This window comes from Schistocerca serialis, chromosome 7 (genome assembly GCF_023864345.2).
Source record: "Schistocerca serialis cubense isolate TAMUIC-IGC-003099 chromosome 7, iqSchSeri2.2, whole genome shotgun sequence".
Classification (NCBI taxonomy): domain Eukaryota; kingdom Metazoa; phylum Arthropoda; class Insecta; order Orthoptera; family Acrididae; genus Schistocerca; species Schistocerca serialis.
Genome location: NC_064644.1, coordinates 569,112,402 through 569,137,885, shown reverse-complemented (window position 1 = coordinate 569,137,885; position 25,484 = coordinate 569,112,402).

Genomic DNA, 25,484 nt, shown 5'->3' with positions numbered 1-25,484 from the left:
GGAAAAGAGGGGCGACGACCGGGTGCACACCAGCAGAAAACTCGACACCCAGACTCCGGCTAAAACGGAATCATGCAAAAAATATAAACAGCTGAAGTAAGGTCAAGTAAGGTGAAACGAACCCCGCCACGCAGACCAGACAGAGCAAAAACACAGAAAACCTGCGCTGCAGTCCCTACAACTCCCGAATGCGGAAACCCAAGCGATATCGTGGCACCCTTTTCAGAGGCTGAGAACCTCGAGCGATTTCGTGCGGGAATCCATCAGTTGTCCACTGCAGCACATCATCAACACAGCACACTGCCCAATGCCCAAATCAACGAGGCCCGCCAACAACGAGACCACACCTCTGTGCCGGGGCGGAAGGCAAAATACCGCCAGCTCGGTTCGAATCCAACTGCCGAGCCGAGCGCGCGCGGCTCCCCGCGGAAAACGCTCCAGAGGGCAGCAGCCGCCTCAGCGCCTGCGCAGGTCGAACCAGACGGAAACAGAAATACAAGTCGCTATCAATAGTGCCGGATAAGCAACGCGCCGAGAAATGGCACAGTGACATTGTTAACACAACGACGTTGACAACTACTACTGATATGGGCATGTGACCATTGGCACTACACTTTAGCACAGTGACAGAGCGTTACATGGTCTGATGAATTCCGATATCTTCTTCATCATGCCGATGACACCTGTACTGCGGGACAGAGACAAGCTGGCGGCGGCCCCATTGTGCTCTGGGGAACATTCACATGGACATAGATGTGTCCAGTGGAACTTGTGCAAGGCACGGCAGTGGCATTTTTCAACAAAAACAATGCGCCATGCCACAAGGAGAGGAGTGTGATTGAGTAGTTCGAGGCCAGTTGATGTGCTGGCCCCCCAACTCGGCAAATCTGAGCCCGCTCGAATGCAGGTGGGATGTCACAGAACGTCCCTTCAGAGTCCATCGCCCACCTTTCCGGAATTTACTGGAATTAGGTGACTGGAGCGTGCAGCTGTGCTGGCAAGTCCCTCCAGCATCCTACCGAGGCCTCATTGCTTCCATGCAACGACGCGTCACCGCTGCTTTCTGTTCCAAAGGTGGACATGCCGGCTATTAGGTGTTGTTGTTGTTGTCTTCAGTCCTGAGACTGGTTTGATGCAGCTGTCCATACTACTGTATCCTGTGCAAGCTTCTTCATCTCCCAGTACCTACTGCAACCTACATCCTTCTGAATCTGCTTAGTGTATTGATCTCTTGGTCTCCCTCTACGATTTTTACCCTCCACGCTGCCCTCCAATACTAAATTGGTGATCCCTTGATGCCTCAGGACGTGTCCTACCAACCGATCCCTCCTAGTCAAGTTGTACCACAAACTCCTCTTCTCCCCAATCCTATTCAATACCTCCTCATTAGTTATGTGATCTACCCATCTAAACTTCAGCATTCTTCTGTAGCACCACATTTCGAAAGCTTCTATTCTCTTCTTGTCCAAACTATTTATCGTCCATGTTTCACTTCCATACATGGCTACACTCCACACAAATACTTTCAGAAACGACTTCCTGACACTTAAATCTATACTCGAGGTTAGCAAATTCCTCTTCTTCAGAAACGCTTTCCTTGCCATTGCCAGTCTACATTTTATATCCTCTGTACTTCGACCATCGTGAGATATTTTGCTCCCCAAATAGCAAAACTCCTTTACTACTTTAAGTGTCTCATTTCCTAATCTAATTCCCTCAGCATCACCCGACTTGAATCGACTACATTCCATTATCCTCGTTTTGCTTTTGTTGATGTTCATCTTATATGCCCTTTTCAGGACACTGTCCATTCCGTTCAACTGCTCTTCCAAGTCCTTTGCTGTCTCTGACAGAATTACAATGTCATGGCGAACCTCAAAGTTTTTATTTCTTCTCCATGGATCTTAATACCTACTCCGAATTTTTATTTTGTTTCCTTTACTGCTTGCTCAATATGCAGATTGAATAGCATCGGGGAGAGGCTACAACCCTGTCTCACTCCGTTCCCAACCACTGCTACCCTTTCATGCCCCTCGTCTCTTATAACTGCTATCTGGTATCTGTACAAATTGTAAATAGCCTTTCGCTCCCTGTATTTTACCCCTGCCACCTTTAGAATGTGGAAGAGTATTCCAGTCAACATTGTCAAAAGCTTTCTCTAAGTCTACAAATGCTAGGAACGTAGGTTTGCCTTTCCTTAATCTTTCTTCTAAGATAAGTCGTAGGATCAGTATTGCCTCACGTGTTCCAATATTTCTACGGAATCCAATCTGATCTTCCCCGAGGTCCGCTTCTACCAGTTTTTCCATTCGTCTGTAAAGAATTCGCGTTAGTATTTTGCGGCTGTGAATCATTAAACTGATAGTTCGGCAATTTTCACATCTGTCAACACTTGCTTTCTTTGGGATTGGAATTATTATATTTAACTTGAACTCTGAGGGTATTTCGCCGGTCTCATACGTCTTGGTCACCAGATGGTAGAGTTTTGTCAGGACTGGCTCTCCCAAGGCAGTCAGTAGTTCTAATGGAATGTTGTCTACTCCAGGGGCCTTGTTCCGACACAGGTCTTTCAGTGCTCTGTCAAACTCTTCACGCAGTATCATACCTCCCATTTCATCTTCATCTACATCCTCTTCCATTTCCATAATACTGTTGTCAATTACCTCGCCCTTGTATAGACCCTCTATATACTCCTTCCACCTTACTGCTTTCCATTCTTTGCTTAGAACTGGGTTTCCATCTGAGCTCTTGATATTCATGCAAGTGGTTCTCTTTTCTCCAAAGGTCTCTGATTTTCCTGTAGGCAGCATCTATCTTACCCCTCATGAGATAAGCCTCTACATCCTTACATTTGTCCTCTAGCCATCCCTGCTTAGCTATTTTGCACTTTCTGTCGATCTCATTTTTGAGACGTTTGTATTTCTTCTTGCCTGTTTCATTTACTGCATTTTTATATTTTCTCCTGTCATCAATTAAATTCAATATTTCTTCTGTTACCCAAGGATTTCTATTTGCCCTCGTCTTTTTACCTACTTGATCCTCTGCTGCCTTCACTACTTCATCCCTCAGAGCTACCCATTCTTCTTCTACTGTATTTCTTTCCCCCATTACTGTCAATTTTTCCATTATAATCTCCCTGAAACTCTGTACAACCTCTAGTTTAGTCAGTTTATCCAGGTCCCATCTCCTTAAATTCCCACCTTTTTGCAGTTTCTTCAGTTTTAATCTACAGTTCATAACCAATAGATTGTGGTCGTAGTTCACATCTGCCCCTGGAAATGTCTTACAATTTAAAACCTGGTTCCTAAATCTGCCTTACCATTATATAGTCTACCTATTAGGTAGGTAAGGATTAAGGAAAGGCAAACCTACGTTTCTAGCATTTGTAGACTTAGAGAAAGCTTTTGACAATGTTGACTGGAATACTCTCTTTCAAATTCTGAAGGTGGCAGGGGTAAAATACAGGGAGCGAAAGGCTATTTACAATTTGTACAGAAACCAGATGGCAGTTATAAGAGTCGAGGGACATGAAAGGGAAGCAGTGGTTGGGAAGGGAGTAAGACAGGGTTGTAGCCTCTCCCGATGTTGTTCAATCTGTATATTGAGCAAGCAGTAAAGGAAACAAAAGAAAAATTCGGGGTAGGTATTAAAATTCATGGAGAAGAAATAAAAACTTTGAGGTTCGCCGATGACATTGTAATTCTGTCAGAGACAGCAAAGGACTTGGAAGAGCAGTTGAATGGAATGGACAGTGTCTTGAAAGGAGGATATAAGATGAACATCAACAAAAGCAAAACAAGGATAATGGAATGTAGTCTAATTAAGTCGGGTGATGCTGAGGGAATTAGATTAGGAAATGAGGCACTTAAAGTAGTAAAGGAGTTTTGCTATTTGGGGAGCAAAATAACTGATGATGGTCGAAGTAGAGAGGATATAAAATGTAGGCTGGCAATGGCAAGGAAAGCGTTTCTGAAGAAGAGAAATTTGTTAACATCCAGTATTGATTTAAGTGTCAGGAAGTCATTTCTGAAAGTATTTGTATGGAGTGTAGCCATGTATGGAAGTGAAACATGGACGATAAATAGTTTGGACAAGAAGAGAATAGAAGCTTTCGAAATGTGGTGCTACAGAAGAATGCTGAAGATTAGATGGGTAGATCACATAACTAATGAGGAAGTATTGAATAGGATTGGGGAGAAGAGAAGTTTGTGGCACAACTTGACCAGAAGAAGGGATCGGTTGGTAGGACATGTTCTGAGGCATCAAGGGATCACCAATTTAGTGTTGGAGGGCAGCGTGGAGGGTAAAAATCGTAGAGGGAGACCAAGAGATGAATACACTAAGCAGATTCAGAAGGATGTAGGTTGCAATAGGTACTGGGAGATGAAAAAGCTTGCACAGGATAGGGTAGCATGGAGAGCTGCATCAAACCAGTCTCAGGACTGAAGACCACAACAACAACAACAATTAGGTAGGTGGCCATAATGTTCTGGCTGATCGGTGTATACACTCTAAAAGCTTACTTCAATCGTGTACGCCCGGCTAAGCCAAAGATAATAGCAAGGTAAATGGCTAATTATCTGCAATTTCCTTATTTTTCTGGGAAATAACTTTCCTTTAATTTACGTCTATGGTCACAAACTTTTTGTTAACAGATTACCTCTGCACCCGGAATAGTGCTTAAGAAACAGTACAAGCTTTCGTAATCTACGCAGCTTTCAAATGCAAAGTTAACGAGACCAAGACTCACAAAATAATAAAACTAATCAAGTAACTCAAGTTGCGTAGCAGATCCCGCAAATTGTAAGCTGCTCGGAAAGTGGATAGCTCTAATGCTAAACGCGACGCTTATTCCAAAGTCAGCAAAAGCACGCAGAAAGCGCTAGTCAGTACCGGATAAGGACAGCCGAGATGGCGGCCCAGAGAGCGCGTCTGCCCCAGGCGGCTTCCCAGGGACGAGTGCTCAAAGTATTATATCTCCTCCTGAACCTATTCCCGACTTTTCGAAAAACTCTAGATCAGGAGTCGGCAAGTAATTTTAGGTAGGTTGCGGATAGTTTCGAATATTTGTATAGATGTCTTAAAGAAAGCAGCTCATACTCCTTAGTAATATTATTTTAATCTTCACTCGGACAATAATATGATTAACAATAGATAGGCGTAAGTGTATTCAAAAAGCAATGGGATAAATCACATCTGCAGTCTTCAGCCAGTTTCTCTACGTTAGGTTCACGCGGGGATCAGGTTATTCGAAGAGAGTCTTCGAGGTGGGCGACCGTTATATCTTGAGAATACGGATTCTTCAAAAGAATTCATTTTTAAAAATGGATTTAATAAATGGTTGTAGCTCCGTCATAAGTCGCATTAGGAAGTACCTATCTTATTTCTTGATGGTGATTTTCAAACTCTCCGTATCGTAACCATGACAATACAAGCGAAAGTCTTTGTACAAACTGCCCCTGGAGCGACGATCAAAGCAGTACTATGGGCGGTTCAACAGCAAGCAGGCCACAGACACTGGAGAACGTAAGTTTCACAAACATACATGAAGCCAAAGATAATAGCCTGGTAAATGGCTAATTATTTGCAATTTCCTTATTTTTCTGGGAAATAAGTTTCCTTTAATTTACGCCTATGGTCACAAAGTTTTTGTTAACAGATTACCGGTTTCGGTCTTTAATGATCATCATCAGATCTGCAGCAAAAATGGGAAAAACAAATACACTCGCCAACTGTATACAGCTTAAGAACAATACATAAACCATAATGAAAAGTAGTACTGACAAAATTTACATTTGTGCGCTTTAAATGTGAAGAGGCATACCTGTTTCATAAAACAAAGTCCTAATGTACTGCAGCCATAGTGAGCGTAGCTGAACGTTTCAGAACGTCTTTCAGGAAAGCTGCAGATAGAATGTAGCGTTCGTATTTTAGGAATTCCAGATACGTCCTAGCTTCTTGTCTACGAATGAGGTTACTTCTTTTCTCTGCCAGAAACGTTCATCACTTGACATTTCTAGCCAATGAACATCGTTGTTGTGCTGCATTGAGTCAGAATGCGACTAATCACGCTCAAAGAGAAACTCTTTCTACTGTCTGCGCTGAAGAGCAGAACGAGACATCACAAAATTAATCAGCTTGATCAATCTATCTGTTGCTTATATCAGAGTGGTACTAAGTTTTCCATAAATGACTGCCTCTTCAGTTATGCGCTGATGGTAGTCCAGCATTCTTATCCGCGATTCTCTTTGCCCCTTTTCTTTGCCGATCATTGCTGGGGCCCTTTTATTTCAAAAAGACATCATTTTGTCATAACTTACGGTTGATTTTTTTCTTATAGTCGTCGCAAGTCTTGAATAAATCTTCTCCGCGAGTCTTGTCTTTAAATGGGAATATTGCTAGCAATTCTTTGCTGCATGATCTACTTTCAGTATCCAAAAATCGCACGAAAGTGGACGCTGGTTCTTCATTTAAACTGTCACATTATTCATCAAGTGCTATGACGTGGCAAGGCATCTTCTGAGAAGTTAGAGCAAACTACTTTTAACTTTTACTGTCAGCAGCCAAAATTTTTGTTCTTCTTGAAAAAGTGCCGTGGACACGTCCTATATATTTTTTTCTCTCTGGAAATGGCTTCTGCTGTTTATTAAGCGCCCAACACAGACGTGACACTGTTTCGGCAGATTTTGTTTTCCCGCTCACTGACCCATTTGGTAAGACCCAGCTTTATTTGAATGAAGGTAGATATTTTTTGACGAGCTTTTCACTGCACAGAGGAAAATTTTTATGGAACTGTTGAGATGTTCCGTATTGTCGCCTTAAATTGGCACATTTAACACAAGCGACAGTTTTGTCGTATATGAGGCAAAGTGGAGCAGCTCCAGGCGTATCACGCAGCGAAAGAAAAAAAAAGAAAAAAATTGTTCAGTCCACTTAGTTAAAACATTCCCATTTTCAGTATTATCTTTACGAATTTTCACAAAAATGCTGTTAAAATGAACATGCTTGCTCAGAGTTATAAAATGTCCTTTTCATTAAATAAAATTCTTGTGCTGCGTTCGGGTGTGCAGAGTTTGTGTGGATCAACGTAACACGCTGTGTCGGCCGGCCAACTAGCTCTCCCACTCCGCCTCCGCTCTCCAGTGCACCATCCTACGCTACACGTCATAGCGACTTCGTATTTAGCCTACCTGTTAACCCATCAACAACCCAAGTGAGTCATGCAAAAGTGGTAAGGGTGGCACTCAAAAGTATTGTTATGTACAGAAAAATAGTTTTTAAATAATTTTCTTGAATATACTTTCAAAATATTGTAGGCGGTCCAGTTTTGATCTTCCGCAGTCCGGATAAGGGCTGTGGTCCGCCAGTTACCGACCATTGCTCTAGACAGAGGGGAGGACACCCAGCCGTTGCCACAATCAACGGCGAGAATATCGCTTTGTATACGTCAGTGCAGGGGGTACCCTGCAGAGCTTTCTCATTCTTGGGTTACAAATAAATCTTAATAAACAAGAGGTTGACAATGCCAGCTAGTCATGTTTGAGTCAATGGTTGAGCCCTTCGCACTTAAATATGGTAGCGGGCAAAACTCAGTTGATTGGATAATAAGAATTAGAGGGAGAGGCAAAGAATTTTCTCACCGTTGCCGAGCAGCGACGCACCGGCGTGTTCTTAGATACACTATGTGATCAAAAGTATCCGGACAATTGACTGGAAATGACTTACAAGTTCGTGTCGCCCTCCATCGGTAATACTGGAATTCAATATGGTGTTTGTCCACCCTTTGATGACAGCTTCCACTCTCACAGGCATACGTTCAATCAGGTATTGGAGGGTTTCTTGGATAATGGCAGCCCATTCTTCACGAAGTGCTGCACTGAGGAGAGGTATCGATGTCCGTCGATGAGACCTGACGCGACTCGGCGTTCCAAAACATCCCATAGGAGTTATATAGGATTCAGGTCATGACTCTGTGCAGGCCAGTCCATTACAGGGATGTTATTGTCGTGTAACCACACCGCCACAGACCGTGCATTATGGGCAAGTGCTCCATCGTGTTGAAAGATGCAATCCCCATCCCTGAATTGCTCTTCAACAGTGGGAAGCAAGAAGATGCTTAAAACATCACTGTCGATCTGTGCTGTGATAGCGCCACGCAAAACAACAAGGGGTGCAAGACCCCTCCATGGAAAACACGACCACACCATAACACCACCGCCTCCGAATTTTACTGTTCGCACTACACACGCTGGCAGATGACGTTCACAGGACATTCGCCATACCCACACCCTGCCATCGGATCGCTACATTGTTTACTGTGATTCGTCACTCCACACAACGTTTTCCCACGTTTCAATCGTCCAATGTTTACGCTCCTTACACCAAGCCAGGCGTCGTTTGGCATTTGCGAGCGTGATGTGTGTCTTATGATTAGCCTCTCGACCATGAGATCCAAGTTCTCTCACCTCCCACCTAACTATCATAGTACTTGCAATGGATCCTGATGTAGTTTGGAGTTCCTGTGTGGTGGTCTGGATAGATGTCTGCCTATTACACATTACGACCCTCTTCAACTGTCAGCGGTCTCGGTCATCTAACGAGGTCGGCCTGTACGCTTTAGTACTGTACGTGTCCCATCAGGTTTCCACTTCACTATCGCATCGGAAACAGTGGACCTAGGGATGTTAAGGAGTGTGGAAATCTCGAGTATAGACGTTATGACACAACTGACACCGTATCACCTGCCCACGTTCGAAGTCTGTGAGTTCTGCGGAGTGTCCCGTTCTGCTCTCTCACGATGTCTAAGCACTGCTGAGATGGCTGATATGGAGTGCCTGGCAGTAGGTGGCAGGACAATGCACCTAATATGAAAAACGTATGCTTTTGGGGGTCTCCGGATACATCTGATCACATAGTGTATGTTTACAGTCGTAAGTTAGAGACCTGTAGTGGATCAGCAGAAGCAGGAAACCGCATTGGCTGCCAAAGCGAGGAGCAGAAACTTGCCGCAATCGCTTCCGCGAACTGCAGTGTCCCGGGGAAGGGCTTCCTCTCTCCCTGCTCCTGCCATCGAGGCAGACCCCAGGCACAGGGCGAACACCCGTGCCTGATTGTTTCCTGAAAAAAAAAAAGAAAAAACTTTCTCCTGAGTCAACAAGCCTTGTACTCTCCGCAAAAATAATGAAATATCGCTCAGCGATATATGACGGTCAAGTCACACTGTTTCTTGCAGTTTACTCAACAAAGTAATTCCTTATCTTTCATCGGTTTGGATGAAATCCACTGCCTATTCAAAATTCGGTTTTAAACTAAATTTTTGGTATTTCGAAGGATCAGCCACAGAAATTTAAATATCATGGGATTATGGTTCCAGGCCCCTTAGGTTTTCAAGAAGTCTTTGAACTCATTTGTTCTCATCTTCCTGGCATTAAGGCCAATCTTTATACGAAATTTTAACAGTGAAACGTGTCAACTCAGCCTATGTGTGACTCGTTTTGCTTGACAGCTTGTTGACACTCCCTGCTGCCATCAGAAAGCTCTCGTGCATAACTAGCTAGCATTTTATTACGAATTATAATATGACCAGATGTGTCGTCGTTCACTACAGATGGAGTTTCGGATGGGTAAGGAAGCGTTCTATGTTGCCACACACCATTACTTGCGGTACTGCACTGTTTACATGGACGAGAGACGGGACAGAGGATTATGTCAATATTGCAGGTGATCAAACTCACTGTATGGCAAGTTCCCGATATCAAGTTCCCAATATCATCTTCCAATACGGAATTTGGCTTTATTCTGCATAATGCAAGGATCAAAATTCAATTTAGAAAGAGTTCACGTGTTATAAGGACGCATACTGTGACGACGTACTGGTGAAGAACGAACTGAAAGTAGTCCACGGCCACCCGAACGTCCATAGGCCCATTCAGCTATTTCAGTTTTTCTGGCTATTAGTTGTACTCCGTAGTCTCTCTCTAATGGTAGAGCTGCCTAGTTTTCATCATATTTATGTGTACCTTTCATCATTACTATCATCAATTCACTGTTAACAGGGTCTCTCACGTAACACTATCACCTCATGTACTTCAGAAAAGAAACGATGTGAAAAACATAACTGGCCGGGATGCACTTGTGTCAGGGGCTCACACCATAGGAAGGAATTACTAATCCATAAAAGTCAACAAATGCCAATTTCAGCACGAAGTTAGGCACTTGTACGTTTTTCTACAGAAATGAAACTTAGAGGTACAATTAGTGATGGCAGATTTGCTTTCACTGTTCTAAACCACATGTTGTTGTTGTGGTCTTCAGTCCTGAGACTGGTTTGATGCAGCTCTCCATGCTACTCTATCCTGTGCAAGCTTCTTCATCTCCCAGTACCTACTGCAACCTACATCCTTCTGAATCTGCTTAGTGTATTGATCTCTTGGTCTCCCTCTACGATTTTTACCCTCCACGCTGCCCTCCAATGCTAAATTTGTGATCCCTTGATGCCTCAAAACATGTCCTACCAACCGATCCCTTCTTCTAGTCAAGTTGTGCCACAAATTTCTCTTCTTCCCAATTCTATGCGATACCTCATCATTAGTTATGTGATCTCCCCATCTAATCTTCAGCATTCTTCTATAGCACCACATTTCGAAAGCTTCTATTATCTTCTTGTCCAAACTAGTTATCGTCCATGTTTCACTTGCATACATGGCTACACTCCATACAAATGCTTTCAGAAATGACATCCTGACACTTAAATCTATACACGATGTTAACAAACTTCTCTCCTTCAGAAACGCTTCCGTTGCCATTGCCGATCTACATTTTATATCCTCTCTACTTCGACCATCATCGGTTATTTTGCTCCACAAATAGCAGAACTCATTTACTACTTTAAGTGTCTCATTTCCTAATCTAATTCCCTCAGCATCACCCGATTTAATTCGACTACATTCCATTATCCTCGTTTTGCTTTTGTTGATGTTCATCTTACATCCTCCTTTCAAGACACTGTCCATTCCGTTCAGCTGCTCTTCCAGGTCCTTTGCTGTCTCTGACAGAATTACAATGTCATCGGCGAACCTCAAAGTTTTTACTTCTTCTCCATGGATCTTAATTCCTACTCCGAATTTTTCTTTTGTTTCCTTTACTGCTTGCTCAATATACAGATTCTCTGACTTAAACATTACAATTCATATGAATATTCGTATCAGTGCAATACTGCTACCTAGGCCGCTACAGCACAAGTGTGAAAGAGATTCATTTCTACCGTCGAGCAATCTGATGCTGAGGTTAGTAGCCATGAGTTGTCTTTTGACCATCGTGATTTCCCCTTAATTCCCGATAGGCACGGGATGATGATTTATAAAACGAAGCGCGAACCGATGTCCTTCCCTCTGATTATGATCTCCGTCTCGAAGCACTCCGGTGTCGTCGAAACTTGGATAGAAACTCCTGTCTTATTAATTTCCGCTACATCTTCTGCGTCTTTTATTATTTAGTGCTGCCCTGTCATTCACTCTGAAAACGAAACTAACTTCGTGATGCAGTTGTGCTACAGAGCGCCATCCCGTCGATCTTTCTCTTCTACACCTTCTTCCGACCGTCAGTGGACAGCAGTAGTGGGCGGGCTGATGGCTCAACTCTCGCTCTGCCAGATGTTGGTGTTGGCTTAAGCGGGTGTTACAAGACGATCCACCGCGAACGATACTGGTCTAGCGTGACAGCCATCTAACGGTAGAAAGGGTGAAACTACGAAAATTAGCAGGCATTATCCATGCGCCAGAATAGAGAATTTCTAAATTGCTGTCAGTCCGCGCATGCGCACTAGGTAGCGATAACTCGCACATGAGGAAGGGGCTACCGCAGTGCTTTCTGCTACTTATTTGCTGATTGTTAGGTGGCTAGTGGCTGATTTAGGACTTTCGTGTTAGGGGGTTTTTCAACATTTTTTTCCAGTAAGTAGGTTTCATAAATGCAGAATTTTATTTCATTGAATTTTTTTTAACCCGTAGACTCTTTTATACTATCTGTTTGGTAAACGATGAGTTCTAAAAGGAATGCGTTAAATTTCACTTACACGATAAATCACGCAAGTCTGGAGTCTGGGAATTCAGTTACATGCTGTGGGATTACAATAATGAAAAATTTAAATTGGAATGAGCACCTAGGGAAAGGTAACCAAAGACTGCAACTTATTGGCAGAACATTTGCACTTAGGAGAGTTACTAAAGAGACTGCTTTCATTGCACTTATCCGTTCACTCGTGGAGTATTGCTGCTCAGTGTGTGGAATGCACATCAGATAGGACTGGCGGTGGACAACGAAACAGTTGGAAGATGGCCAGTTCGTTTCCTATTGCAGCGAAATAGTGGAAAAAGTGTTAGGAATATGATACGTGATTTGCAGTGGCAATCATTAAAACAAAGGTGGTTTTCATTGCTGCGGAAACTTTTAACGGGATTACAGTCAACAACGTTCTCCAACGAATCTCAGAATATTTTCTTGTCGCCCAGCAACATACGGAGAAGTGATCATTATAATAAAATAAGAGACATGACGCAGAAAGATTTCAGTGTTCGTTTTTCTCGCGCGCTGTTCGAGACCTGAGGGGTAGAGAAACAGGTTGAAGGTTGTTCGATGAATCCTCTGTCAGACTCTGAATTGTCAAGTTGTACCACAAACTCCTCTTCTCCCCAATCCTATTCAATACCTCCTCATTAGTTACGTGATCTACCCACCTTATCTTCAGCATTCTTCTGTAGCACCACATTTCGAAAGCTTCTATTCTCTTCTTGTCCAAACTGGTTATCGTCCATGTTTCACTTCCATACATGGCTACACTCCATACAAATACTTTCAGAAACGACTTCCTGACACTTAAATCTATACACGATGTTAACAAACTTCTCTCCTTCAGAAACGCTTCCGTTGCCATTGCCAGTCTACATTTTATATCCTCTCTACTTCGACCATCATCGGTTATTTTGCTCCATAAATAGCAGAACTCATTTACTACTTTAAGTATCTCATTTCCTAATCTAATTCCCTCAGCATCACCCGATTTAATTCGACTACATTCCATTATCCTCGTTTTGCTTTTGTTGATTTTCATCTTATATCCTCCTTTCAAGACACTGTCCATTCCGTTCAACTGCTCTTCCAAGTCCTTTGCTGTCTCTGACAGAATTACAATGTCATCGGCGAACCTTAAAGTTTTTATTTCTTCTCCATGGATTTTAATACCTACTCCGAATTTTTCTTTTGTTTCCTTTACTGCTTGCTCAATATACAGATTGAATAACATCGGGGGGAGGCTACAACCCTCTCTCACTCCTTTCCCAACCACTGCTTCCCTTTCATACCCCTCGACTCTTATAACTGCCATCTGGTTTCTGTACAAATTGTAAATAGCCTTTCGCTCCCTGTATTTTACCCCTGCCATCTACAGAATTTGAAAGAGAGTATTCCACTCAACATTGTCAAAAGCTTTCTCTAAGTCTACAAATGCTAGAAACGTAGATTTGCCTTTTCTTAATCTTTCTTCTAAGATAAGTCGTAAGGATAGTATTGCCTCACGTGTTCCAACATTTCTACGGAATTCAAACTGATCTTCCCCGAGGTCCGCTTCTACCAGTTTTTCCATTCGTCTGTAAAGAATTCGCGTTAGTATTTTGCAGCTGTGACTTATTAAACTGATAGTTCGGTAATTTTCACATCTGTCAACACCTGCTTTCTTTGGGATTGGAATTATTATATTCTTCTTGAAGTCTGTGGGTATTTCGCCTGTCTCATACATCTTGCTCGCCAGATGGTAGAGTTTTGTCATGACTGGCTCTCCCAAGGCCATCAGTAGTTCTAATGGAATGTTGTCTACTCCCGGGGCCTTGTTTCGACTCAGGTCTTTCGGTGCTCTGTCAAACTCTTTGTGGTGTCACCGCCAGACACCACACTTGCTAGGTGGTAGTTTTAAATCGGCCGCGGTCCATTAGTACATGTCGGACCCGCCCGTCGCCACTGTGTGATCGCAGACCGAGCGCCACCACAAGGCAGGTCTCGAGATACGGACTAGCACTCGCCCCAGTTGTACGGACGACTTTGCTAGCGACTACATGGACGAAGCATTGCTCATTAACCGAGCCAATAGTTAGAATAGCCTTCAGCTAAGTCAATGGCTACGACCTAGCAAGGCGCCATTAGTAACATTGCATGTATCTAAAGAGTCTCACTTGTATCGCCACAATCTCCAGAGGTACCAAAGGATGGATTAAAGTTAAGTATTCCAGAAGCTACGTACTTTTCTTTATAGCATTCATTACGTATCCTGTTTCAGACCTCCCGCCATCCTGTGTTAACTCAGCGCGTGCCTTTCGGCTTCCTCTCATTGTGTCTAGGCTGTCTTGTCTAGACAACACTCTTCACGCAGTATCTTATCTCCCATTTCATCTTCATCTACATCCTTTTCCATTTCCATAATATTGTCCTCAAGTACATCGCCCTTGTATAAACCCTCTATATACTCCTTCCACCTTTCTGCCTTTCCTTCTTTGCTTAGAACTGAGTTGCCATCTGAGCTCTTGATATTCATACAAGTGGTTCTCTTCTCTCCAAAGGTCTCTAATTTTCCTGTAGGCAGTATCTATCTTACCCCTAGTGAGACAAGCCTCTACATCCTTACATTTGCCCTCTAGCCATCCCTGCTTAGCCATTTTACACTTCCTGTCGATCTCATTTTTGAGACGTTTGTATTCCTTTTTGCCTGCTTCATTTACTACATTTTTATATTTTCTCCTTTCATGAATTAAATTCAATATTTCTTCTGTTACCCAAGGATTTCTATTTGCCCTCGTCTTTTTACCTACTTGATCCTCTGCTTCCTTCACTACTTCATCCCTCAGAGCTACCCATTCTTCTTCTACTGTATTTCTTTCCCCCATTCCTGTCAATTGTTCCCTTATGCTCTTCCTGAAACTCTCTACAACCTCTGGTTCTTTCAGTTTATCCAGGTCCCATCTCCTTAAATTCCCACCTTTTTGCAGTTTCTTCAGTTTCAATCTGCAGTTCATAACCAATATTCTGAAATATCAGACATCAATGCGTGACAACTGCGCCGCAGTTTCTGCCGTGATGTGCAGGGAAAGGGTTGCCTGCAGTGTCCTGCCGCTTGCTGCAAACAGCTCACCATCAGCACGCACGTTCAATGCATAATGTTCAGTCTGCTAGTGCCTTCTCCTGGTATGATGCTCTACTGTTGTGTTAAAGAGGAAAATGCACTGTGACGCATTTCATGTACGTGCCAGACAGTGCTTTTCCCGCTTTCGTGTGACTTGTGACATTTGCGGTCGCCTTGTCGATATGTCGGTCTTCAGCCATGCACAACAACTAGTCTACGGCGAATGTCACAGAAATGGAAGCACATCTGCAACAGTGTACGCTGAACGCTTCCTAGATCGACGACGTCCTTCACGTCGTACAATTTCCAACATCCGCACGAATCTTACGGAAACAGGCAGTGGGCACCGAGAAAACTTCAACGTACAAAGACAGCAACTAACAGTGACAGCTAAATTGTTATCCTGGCTGCTGTAGCGTACAATCCTGAGGTGAGTGTGCGACACACTGCACGCGTCCCCGGAATAGGCCGTAGTAATGCGTGGAAAAATTTGCACAGGCAACCGTTTCATCCCTGTCACATCTCACTCCATCAAGAATTTTACATAAATTACTTCGAATCTCTCATTGACTTCTGTCGTTTTGCACTTTAGCGGATGCGGCGTCATTCTGACTTCCTACGTGATACTTTATTTAGCCGGCCGCCGTGGGCGAGCGGTTCTACGCGCTTCAGTCCGGAAACGCGCTGCTCCTACGGTCGCAGGTTCGAATCCTGCCTCGGGGATGGATGTGTGTGATGTCCTTAGGTTAGTTAAGCCCAAGTAGTTCTAAGTCTAGGGGACTGATGACCTCAGATCATAAGTCCCGTAGTGCTTAGACCATTTTTTTTTCTTTGCTACTTTATTTACGAATGAAGCTTCGATCACAAATCAAGGCCATGTGAATCTAAGCAGCATGCACTGTTGATCTGTCCAAAATCCCCACTGTCTTCTAGCTGTTGCTCTTCAATGGCAGTGGGGTGTCAATAACTGGTGCAGCATTATTGTTACCCGTACTGTAGGTACGGCAGGGAACATTAACCAGAAGGCGATATGCATAATTTCTGAAAGACACACTACCCTTTACTGTGACGGACGTGGTGTTGGAAACGCGTCTCTCTATGTACTTCCAGCATGCCCCGCACAATGCGCACGTGTTCCAGGGACCACTGATTCCAGACAGGTGGGTAGGGCGAGCAGCAGCTGTGAAATGGCCGGCGCGGTCCTCGGACATGCCGCCTTGTGACTTGTTTCCCTGGGACACAGTGAAAGAGTGCGTGTACCACGACATCAGAGGATATGCAAAATCTTGTAAACGCTGCATGTGCGATGGTATCTGAGGAACCACTGCAACCTGTGCAACGGTCGCTTGTTCACCGTCTTCACAAGTACAAGGATGCAAACGTTGGGCATTCTGAACATTTGTTGAGGTGACGCAGCTTCATCGGACGTGACCTTACCGGTTATTTGCGAGTGCATTTTCCTTGCTTGATGCTATGAACCAACCCGTGGGCTGTATACTACCAATAATTGTGGTTCGGATGGTAGAATCACGTCACATCACTTAATGTGACACACAGTGGTTACGGTTACTACAAGCCACACCACAAGTTGGGAAACGGTGCCAAATTTCTAGTAGTTTACTGTCGAGTTGAGATTTTTACAAATGTTTTATTCGTATCTTACAGAGACTAGCAGTACGGCAATAAACAGCCTTTTAAAACACGCCGCTTATGGCAATCAAGTAATTTATAGCAATACAACAATTTTTAAAAAATTTAAAGAACGTTAGTAAACAGGCTACTAAAGTAAATAGAGAATTTTGTTAATAAAGTACGGTGAGGTAGTGAAGCTACCAACACCGCCATTAAAAAAATTAAACAGGTCTCAGCAAACACACGATTAATGGCAATAAAAGGAATTTACAAACTTGGAGGAATTTAAAAAGATTTAAACAAAAGTATTCTGGGATATCATTAGAACATAGCAGATATGACGGACTCATTTAAGGCGGCCACAAATCACCCACTCAGGGATGCTCAGGCTAGACAGAATACTGACCAATTTAAATACGCCCGTAAACACAATTGCCACTCTCAGGCTGGTCACTGCAACGACTTTTAGTCAGCGAAAACTTGTCATAAGATGGCTTAACTTGCTGACAGAATTAGAGCTAACCTAGTGCAAGGAAAAATTACACCACAGCCCTGAATGAGCGACCACATGATCAACCAACAAGAAGCATGCACTTACTAATAACCCACGACAGAATAGCGAAACAAACTGCCAAAACTACACCTCCCATCGGACAGTAACGAAAGCAGGAGGAAAGATCACTGTCTTCAATTACACTAGTGCCAGGGACAGGAAACCCGGTCGGCGGAGGCCACAAGGCACAAGAGACGCTGGTCACACAAAATTATTACTTAATGATTAAATCTTCCACGAACTTAACTTGTAATTATGCTCGAAAAGGCAGTACACTACCTCCGATGGCAAGGATCCACACATCCCACCGCGCACGCCTCACCAGCATACCCAACACGCCACGGTGACGCGACAACACGCTCTGTCACCGGAGTTCACGTATTCTCTGCAACGTTGACGGGTAGTGACCGCTCCTTCATGTAAGGTGCCTCCTTTTAAACTCCAGTGTTGAAACGGAGGATGTAAAGAAGCTTGTTAACGTCCCACAAAGGCGAAACTACTCGTGGGCGATTCTGTATACAACCAACAAGTGGGGACCTCTTCCGTCAACTCCACCCACTCGTTGCACACAACAGACACGTATCACGTGGAACTCGGTACAAACGACCACACCTGCTTGGCGCTGGAGAGCTACACTGCCCTCCTGTGCCGACCACACACTCTGCGCGCAAACCCCTACTTCCGCATCACCACAGCCCGTCAAAGATCTCACTTCCTCCATAGCAGTTTCCCGCAGGCAAAAACGCAGATATCGATAGCAGAGGGAAAAGACAACCAAGCAGTCACTTACTGACAGACAACATATCAAATAAACATGTAAGGGGAAGAAAAGGAAAACCAACGCAATCTAAACAGACGGTGTAACACGAGTCGATACACGGCTCAACCTCCCTCTTAAACTGGAACCATAGCTTCCCAAACCCTACAAGAGAATGTCCACGTCAACTTAAACGGATTCAGACGAACTCGATACTGCTTTCCCGCTTCATTGTCCCGAACTAAGAGATTCACTGGACCTAATCGTCTCAATGGTACACTGCCCAATAAAACGAGGAGTCAATTTTCCCAGCCTGTCGACTCGTGCGTCTCTCCCTAGGCAATTACGAATATAAACTTGGATCACCAGACTTGCCCTGACTTTTTTTTTTTTTTTAATGGACTTGTAGTCCGGGGTGATATGTTGCAATACAGCATCACCGGTCTATTGCGGTCTAGCTGTGTTGGTGAGGCGGTAAATTTCCACAGGGCAGTGATTGCGTCACTGCAATTCACTTTGGAGGTGTGGCGGTGGGACTCCTAGTCCCGTACGACCCTCTGACGGTGATAGTATTATGAGAGTCAGGCAGAAAAGTTTTGCCTAACATGGGCAGGAGAAGGTGTGGCAGTCCCGTACCGTGTTGCCCTGACTGGCGCCGACCCCGGTTATAACGAATGGCTTGTCTGTTATGAGCTGCGAGAATATTACGCTTGGCCCTACCCCAGTTTTCTTTAATAAGCTGGGGAGTAGTAACTGCCGGAATTAGGTCTTGAATCTTCCACAAATTAGTAATGGGAGAATTAACAGGAAAAGTAAACATCAGAGAAGCAGGGGTTGCCTTGATGGATTCATGACACGCGTGTTAAAGGCGAAACTAATCCACTGGAGATTTGAATCCCACTTTCTAGGAGAATCCTGATGGTAAATAATAAGAGCGGATTTCAAATTTTGGTTCACCCTTTCCGCAAAAGAACCCTGAGGATAATATGGAGTTGTGGCAATATGATTTATCCCAGTCTTGAAGGTAAATGTTCTAAACTGAGCCAAACGAAAAGCGGGAGCGTTATCGCTAACCAATTGTTTAGGCGGTCCGAATACACTGAAGAGGTTGAGAAATGAGCAACTGTAGTGACAGCATTTATATTTTGACTCGGTGTAAGCCACATAAACCTAGAAAAGGCATCGATCAGTACCAGAATATATTGATTACCCTGCTTAGTCCGGGGTAACGGACCCACGTAATCTATGTACAATTTGTCCATAGGGTAAGCCTCACGCTCCAAACTGAGCAACCCTTGCCCCAATGCAATACTAGGCTTAGCAATACAGCATTCCAAACACTGTGCTACCATCTGTCTTATATCTCGCTCCATACGAGGCCAAGTGAGAAATTCCTTCACTTTCTGTAATGTCTTATAGGTGCCTAAATGTCCCCCGAGAACAGATTGATGAAAATACTGAAACGCTGGTCGTACTAAGGTTGCTGCTAAACAAATTCAAAGTTTCCGACCGTCTGCCCCCCTTTTACACAGAACCCCTTTGTTCACAACATAGGAACCTACATCCTCGCCCGCTTTCAGCCTTCTCCAAATGTCATCGAGGTTAGGGTCCTGTTCCTGTTCCTGTTGCGTACGTAGATCGACGAAAAGCTGGGGAATCTCTCCCAACACCATACAACTAAAATCCTCTCCCCCGCTCTCCTGATTGTGATGAACGTTGGGTCAACTATCAAACATCCGACTTAGCACGTCGGCCACGACATTCTCAGTTCCCCTGATATGTTTAATAGTAAACTGAAAAGCGGAAATTCGCGCAGCCCACCTCGGGATTCTCCCTGTTTTACGTGGTCGAGACAAAACCCAACTCAGGGCCTGATTATCAGTTTCAAGATCAAAGGGTCAATGCTCCAAATAGAATCGACACTTTTCTAAAGCAAAGAGGACTGTCAACGCTTCGCACTCATACACTGAATACTTGAGTTCGGCATTCGTTAACCGGCGCGACGCATATGCTAGCGGCTGCCTCTGCCCGTCCCCTTCTTGAAGAAGAACCACAGAAACCCCGGTGTTAGAAGCATCAGTTTGCACAATAAACCTCTTACTAAAATCAGGAACGCCCAAAACCGGAGGATTGGAAATTGCTTCTTTGATCTGGTCGAAGGCCGTCTGCTGTGCGGTTCCCCATTATAACTTAACTCCCTTCCGACGAAGTTCATTGAGGGGTGCCGCCAATTGAGCGAAGCGGGGGACTAAGCGCCTAAAATAATTAGCCATGCCAATAGATTTGGCAATTCCCCTTTTATCTCTAGGGGGCGGTAGTGTTCTTAAGGCCTTTGTACGGTCCTGGTCAATACGTATACTTCGGCCCGATACCAGGTGTCCCAAAAATGAGACTTGCGGACGAGCGAAGGTGACCTTTCGGGTTTGACTGTCAAACCGGCACTCTGCAGCCTAATGAATACCTGCTGGATATGCTCAAGATGTTCTTCAAATGACTTACTATAGATGACCAAGTCGACTAAATAGTTATACACACAAACCAACTTCAAATCACTTAAGACATTGTCTAACAATCGCGTCAATACAGCTGCCCTGGTAGCGAGATCAAAGGGAACCCTATTAAATTCGAACAGATTCCAATCTGTGCAAAAGGCGGTAACATGCTTATAGTCCTCCGTTAGAGGAATTTGGTAATACATCTGATTAAGATCAAGGACCGTGAACCAATTTGCACCCGCAAACCAAGTGAACGAATTATGAAGGTCGGGAAGAGGAACCGACTCCAACACCACCTTGTTATTCAGACGACGATAATCAACAACAACTCTGAAGTCCCGCCCTTGATCCTTGGCACGAGGAACACCAGAGACGCGTAGGACGAAGTCGAGGGTCTAATGACTCCCTCTTCGAGCATTTTAGATATTGTAGACCTCAAAACCTTGACCTTAGGTGGTGACAAACGATAAGGAGACTGACTAATAGGAATCGGGTCACTAAGGCGAATTTTATACTGAAGAACTTTGGTAACTCCCAGTCGATCATAGAGAAGTTGGGGAAAATCAGCTAACAACCTACCAAGACGAGAAGCCTGGTCCACCGAGAGATGCCCCAGATCGAACTTGCCTGCTTCGACCGCCAAGGCCTTAGGACCCGCACATTGCACCTGCTGCTTACGTTCACAACAACCAAACTTAAAGAGAAAGGTATGCCCTTCACAATCCAAAACCAAACGAGTTTTATTAATAAAGTCACACCCAAGAATCAAGTTAGCCGACTATCCTTTCACCAAGGCAAAACATATGGGCCAAGAAAATTCTCCCACGGACAAACCCCCACGAAGCCATCCTCGCAGAGGTAACAGCTGCCCATCAGCCAAACGACATCTCTGAACCATGGATGAAATCGATCTAAGGCGAGTAATATGTGCAAACTCCAAGTACCAATCTAAATTCAGCAAGGAAATAGAACTTCCGGAATCCAGCATCCGACAGATAGGTTCACCTCCCGCACTACAGCAAATAGATGGCAACGAGGAGATCGGGGCAGCAATCACTCGGGCACACCTGGCTCGATAACTCCGAGTTTCTCTTTTACCAACAACCTGGCGTCATCTGTTAGCTCTCGGCGTTCGAGGAGCACTACATTCCCTAACAAAATGCCCTACCCTTCCACATCTGAAACATCGTCGATCCTCCTGCTTATTCACATCGCTGGAAATTCCTCGTCTCTCCTTAACCTGTAGATCAGTTTGAGATAACTGCTTCCTACCCTCATCGAGTAGCCGGTTCTCAAGAGACAATACTGAGATACTACCCACTGCCTCATCCAACTCCTGCCAATTGACAGGACGCTGCCTGAAGACCAGATTTATCCACTGCTCGCTTGCCTCTTAGAACTATCTAAACCAGCTCTTCCTCCAGAAGCCCTACTAACAACGCCGATGACGCTAACCTGACTATCAACATACTGTCGCAACCCCCCGTCCTTCCGTTGCATATGCCAAATGTAATTACACTCCAGCTGTTGCCGGAGTCCTCTGGTTAATTTTTTATCAATGACCCGCTGCCTTAACTGAGTTAAAGACAAACCTCCTTCCAGTGCTTGCGAGATAAATTGCCTATCTCATCTCCCGCTAACGGATACAAGAGCCCCAAGATCAGCTGATGAGAAACTCTAAATGCTTGTGCATGCTGTTAGAGTCGCACCAACAACCACAAGAAATCTACTTCAAGATGATCTATACGTAACTCCCTGATATCCATAAACAATACATGATCGGATTAGGTAACTTGGAATACGACGCCTCACAGAGTCACAACCACCCTCACGACTCACCCCATAGCGGAACTAATTCCTCTCTTCCCTCAGGGAGTCCCTTTCTTACTTCCAAACAAGCAAGATAAAGTTGGAATGCACTTATTCTCTCCTGCAACCCCACCCACGACAGCTTACCTGAGCCACTTAATTCAACTGACCCTAAATTGCGTACCCGATTACCGAGGTGAGCTAACTGCGCCCGCACCCTATCTAATTGCCTACCACTAGGCTGAGCATCCTCTAAGAAGGATATAGTATCTCTGAGATGATCAACCGCCTCACCCAAGAATTTTGCTGCCGCCTTCCACTCACCAATCACTTCCGGCGTAATGACCACCGGAGACGAAAGTGCAGACCGTAAACGCACTGCCAGGTCCGACACACTTCCTTCCGTGGGCCGCTGGGGGATGGCCAATTCATACAACAATTGTTTCCTCTTCAACAAGTTTATTCCAGGGCACTTTCGCGGTTCCATAACTACTAGGACGGCGAAACAGAACAAACTAATCAGCTTTTGCACCACACAAAGATCTCAGACAATGAAACAATTTCTCGAACTCGACAGTAAGCAACTGACCAAGAGACCGTAACCACGCTCTGCTACCATAGCTGACACACACGGTGGTTACGGTTACTACAAGCCAGACCACAAGTTGGGAAACGGGGCCAAATTTCTAGTAGTTTACTGTCGAGATGAGATTTTCACAAAAGTTTTATTCGTACCTTACAGAAACTAGCAGTACGGCAATAAACAGCCTTTCAAACACACCGCTAACGGCAATCAAGTAATTTACAGCAATACAACAATTTTTTAAAAAAATTTAAAAAACAGAAGCTAGCAGTACGGCAATAAACAACCTTTTGAAACACGCCGCTAATGGCAATCAAGTAATTTATAGCAATACAACGATTTTTAAAAAAATTTTGGAAGAACACAGAAGTTAGCAGTACGGCAATAAACTACCTTTCAAAAGACGCCGCTAACGCCAATCAAAGTAATTTATAGCAATACAACAATTCAAAAAAAATTTAAAGAACACTAGTAAACAGGCTACTAAAGTAAATACAGAACTTTGTTAAAGTACGGTGAGATGGTGAAGCTACCAACACCGCCATTAAAAAAAAAATTAAACAGGTCTCAGCAAACGCACGATTAATGGCAATAAAAGGAATTTACAAATTTCGAGAAATTTAAAAAATTTTAAACTAAAGTATCCTGGAATATCATTACAACATAGCAGATATGACGGACCAGTGTAAGGCGGCCACAAATCACCCACTCAGGAATGCTCAGGCTACACAGAATACTGACCAATTTAAATACGCCCGTAAACACAATTGCCACTCTCAGGCTGGTCACTGCAACGACTTTTAGTCAGCCAAAACTTGTCATAAGATGGCTTAACTTGCTGACAGAATTAGAGCTAACCTAGTGCAAGGAAAAATTACACCACACAGTCCTGAATGAGCGACCACATGATCAACCAACAAGAAGCATGCACTTACTCATAACCCACGACAGAATAGCGAAACAAACTGCCAAAACTACAGCTCCCATCGGACAGTAACGAGAGGACGAGGAAAGATCACTGTCTTCAATTACACTAGTGCCAGGGACAGGAAACCCGGTCGCAGGAGACCAAAAGGCACAAAAGACGCTGGTCACACAAAATTATTACTTAATGATTAAATCTTCCACGAACTTAACTTGCAGTTATGCTCGAAAAGGCAGTACACTACCTCCGATGGCAAGGATCCACACATCCCACCGCGCACGCCTCACCAGCATACCCAGCACGCCACGGTCACGCGACAACACGCTCTGTCACCGGAGTTCACGTCTTCTCTGCAACGTTGACGGGTAGTGACCGCTGCTTCATGTTAGGTGTCTCCTTTTTAAAATCCAGTGTTGAAACGGAGGATTTAAAGAAGCTTGTTAACGTCCCACCAAGGCGAAATGAACAGCAACTACTCGTGGGGCGATTCTGTATACAACCAACACGCGGGGACCTCTTCCGTCAACTCGATCCGCTCATTACACACAACCGACACACATCACGTGGCGACTCGGTACAACCGACCACACCTGCTTGGCGCTGGAGAGCCACACTGCCCTCCTGTGTCCACCACACACTCTGCGCGCAAACCCCTACTTCCGCACCACCACAACCCGTCAAAGATCTCACTTCCTCCATAGCAGTTTCCCGCAGGCAAAAACGTAGATATCGATAGCACATGGAAAATACAACCAAGCAGCCATTGAATGACAGACGACATATCAAACAAACATGTCAGGGGAAGAAAAGGAAAACCAACGCAATCTAAACACACGGTGTAGCACGAGTCGATACAGGGCTCATCTAGTTTTCACTTCTATGGAGAAAAGGTACATCTACCATTTAAATAAACTTAAATTTCTGTTGAAAGTGATGTTTGTTTGCTTTTATGGATTTTGCATTCCTGTCCACTGTGTGAGCCCCTGGCATAGGTGCATCCCTGGAAAATTGCATTTTTCTCATTTTGTTTCAGTTTGGAAACATACTGTATGAGGTGGCGGAGTTAGATGGGACATCCTGTATAATTATAATCTTCTGTACATCATCTTGGATAGCGTTATAGCTTACAAGTGAGTATGCTGTTATTAGAAGATAAGCTAAAGATATTAGCCGCTGGGAATGACTGGTCCTTTTCTTACAGACAGCAGCTTCTGATAAGCCCTACCTGTCTACAAGGAGTGTCTCTGTAATGACAAACGTTTACTTATCAGCCGGCTTTGCTGAAGCATGACGGAGACAAATCGAGAATAAAGAAGCGCAGGCTTTACTGCTCATCTAAATAAACGCATTGCACAATATCGTACGAAAAGCAATCAGATGAGTAAACACGCGTTTTGTATTTTGTGGTTTGTGCTGAGTTCCTATGGATCAAAACTGCTGAGGCAGTCGGTCCCTAGGCTTACACTCGAAGTGGGGCCGAGGCAGTTTCAGATAAGTTTTTACAGTCTGACGATAATTTATGGATTTTTAGTGTTAGCTTGACGATGTCCACTATGGACAAACG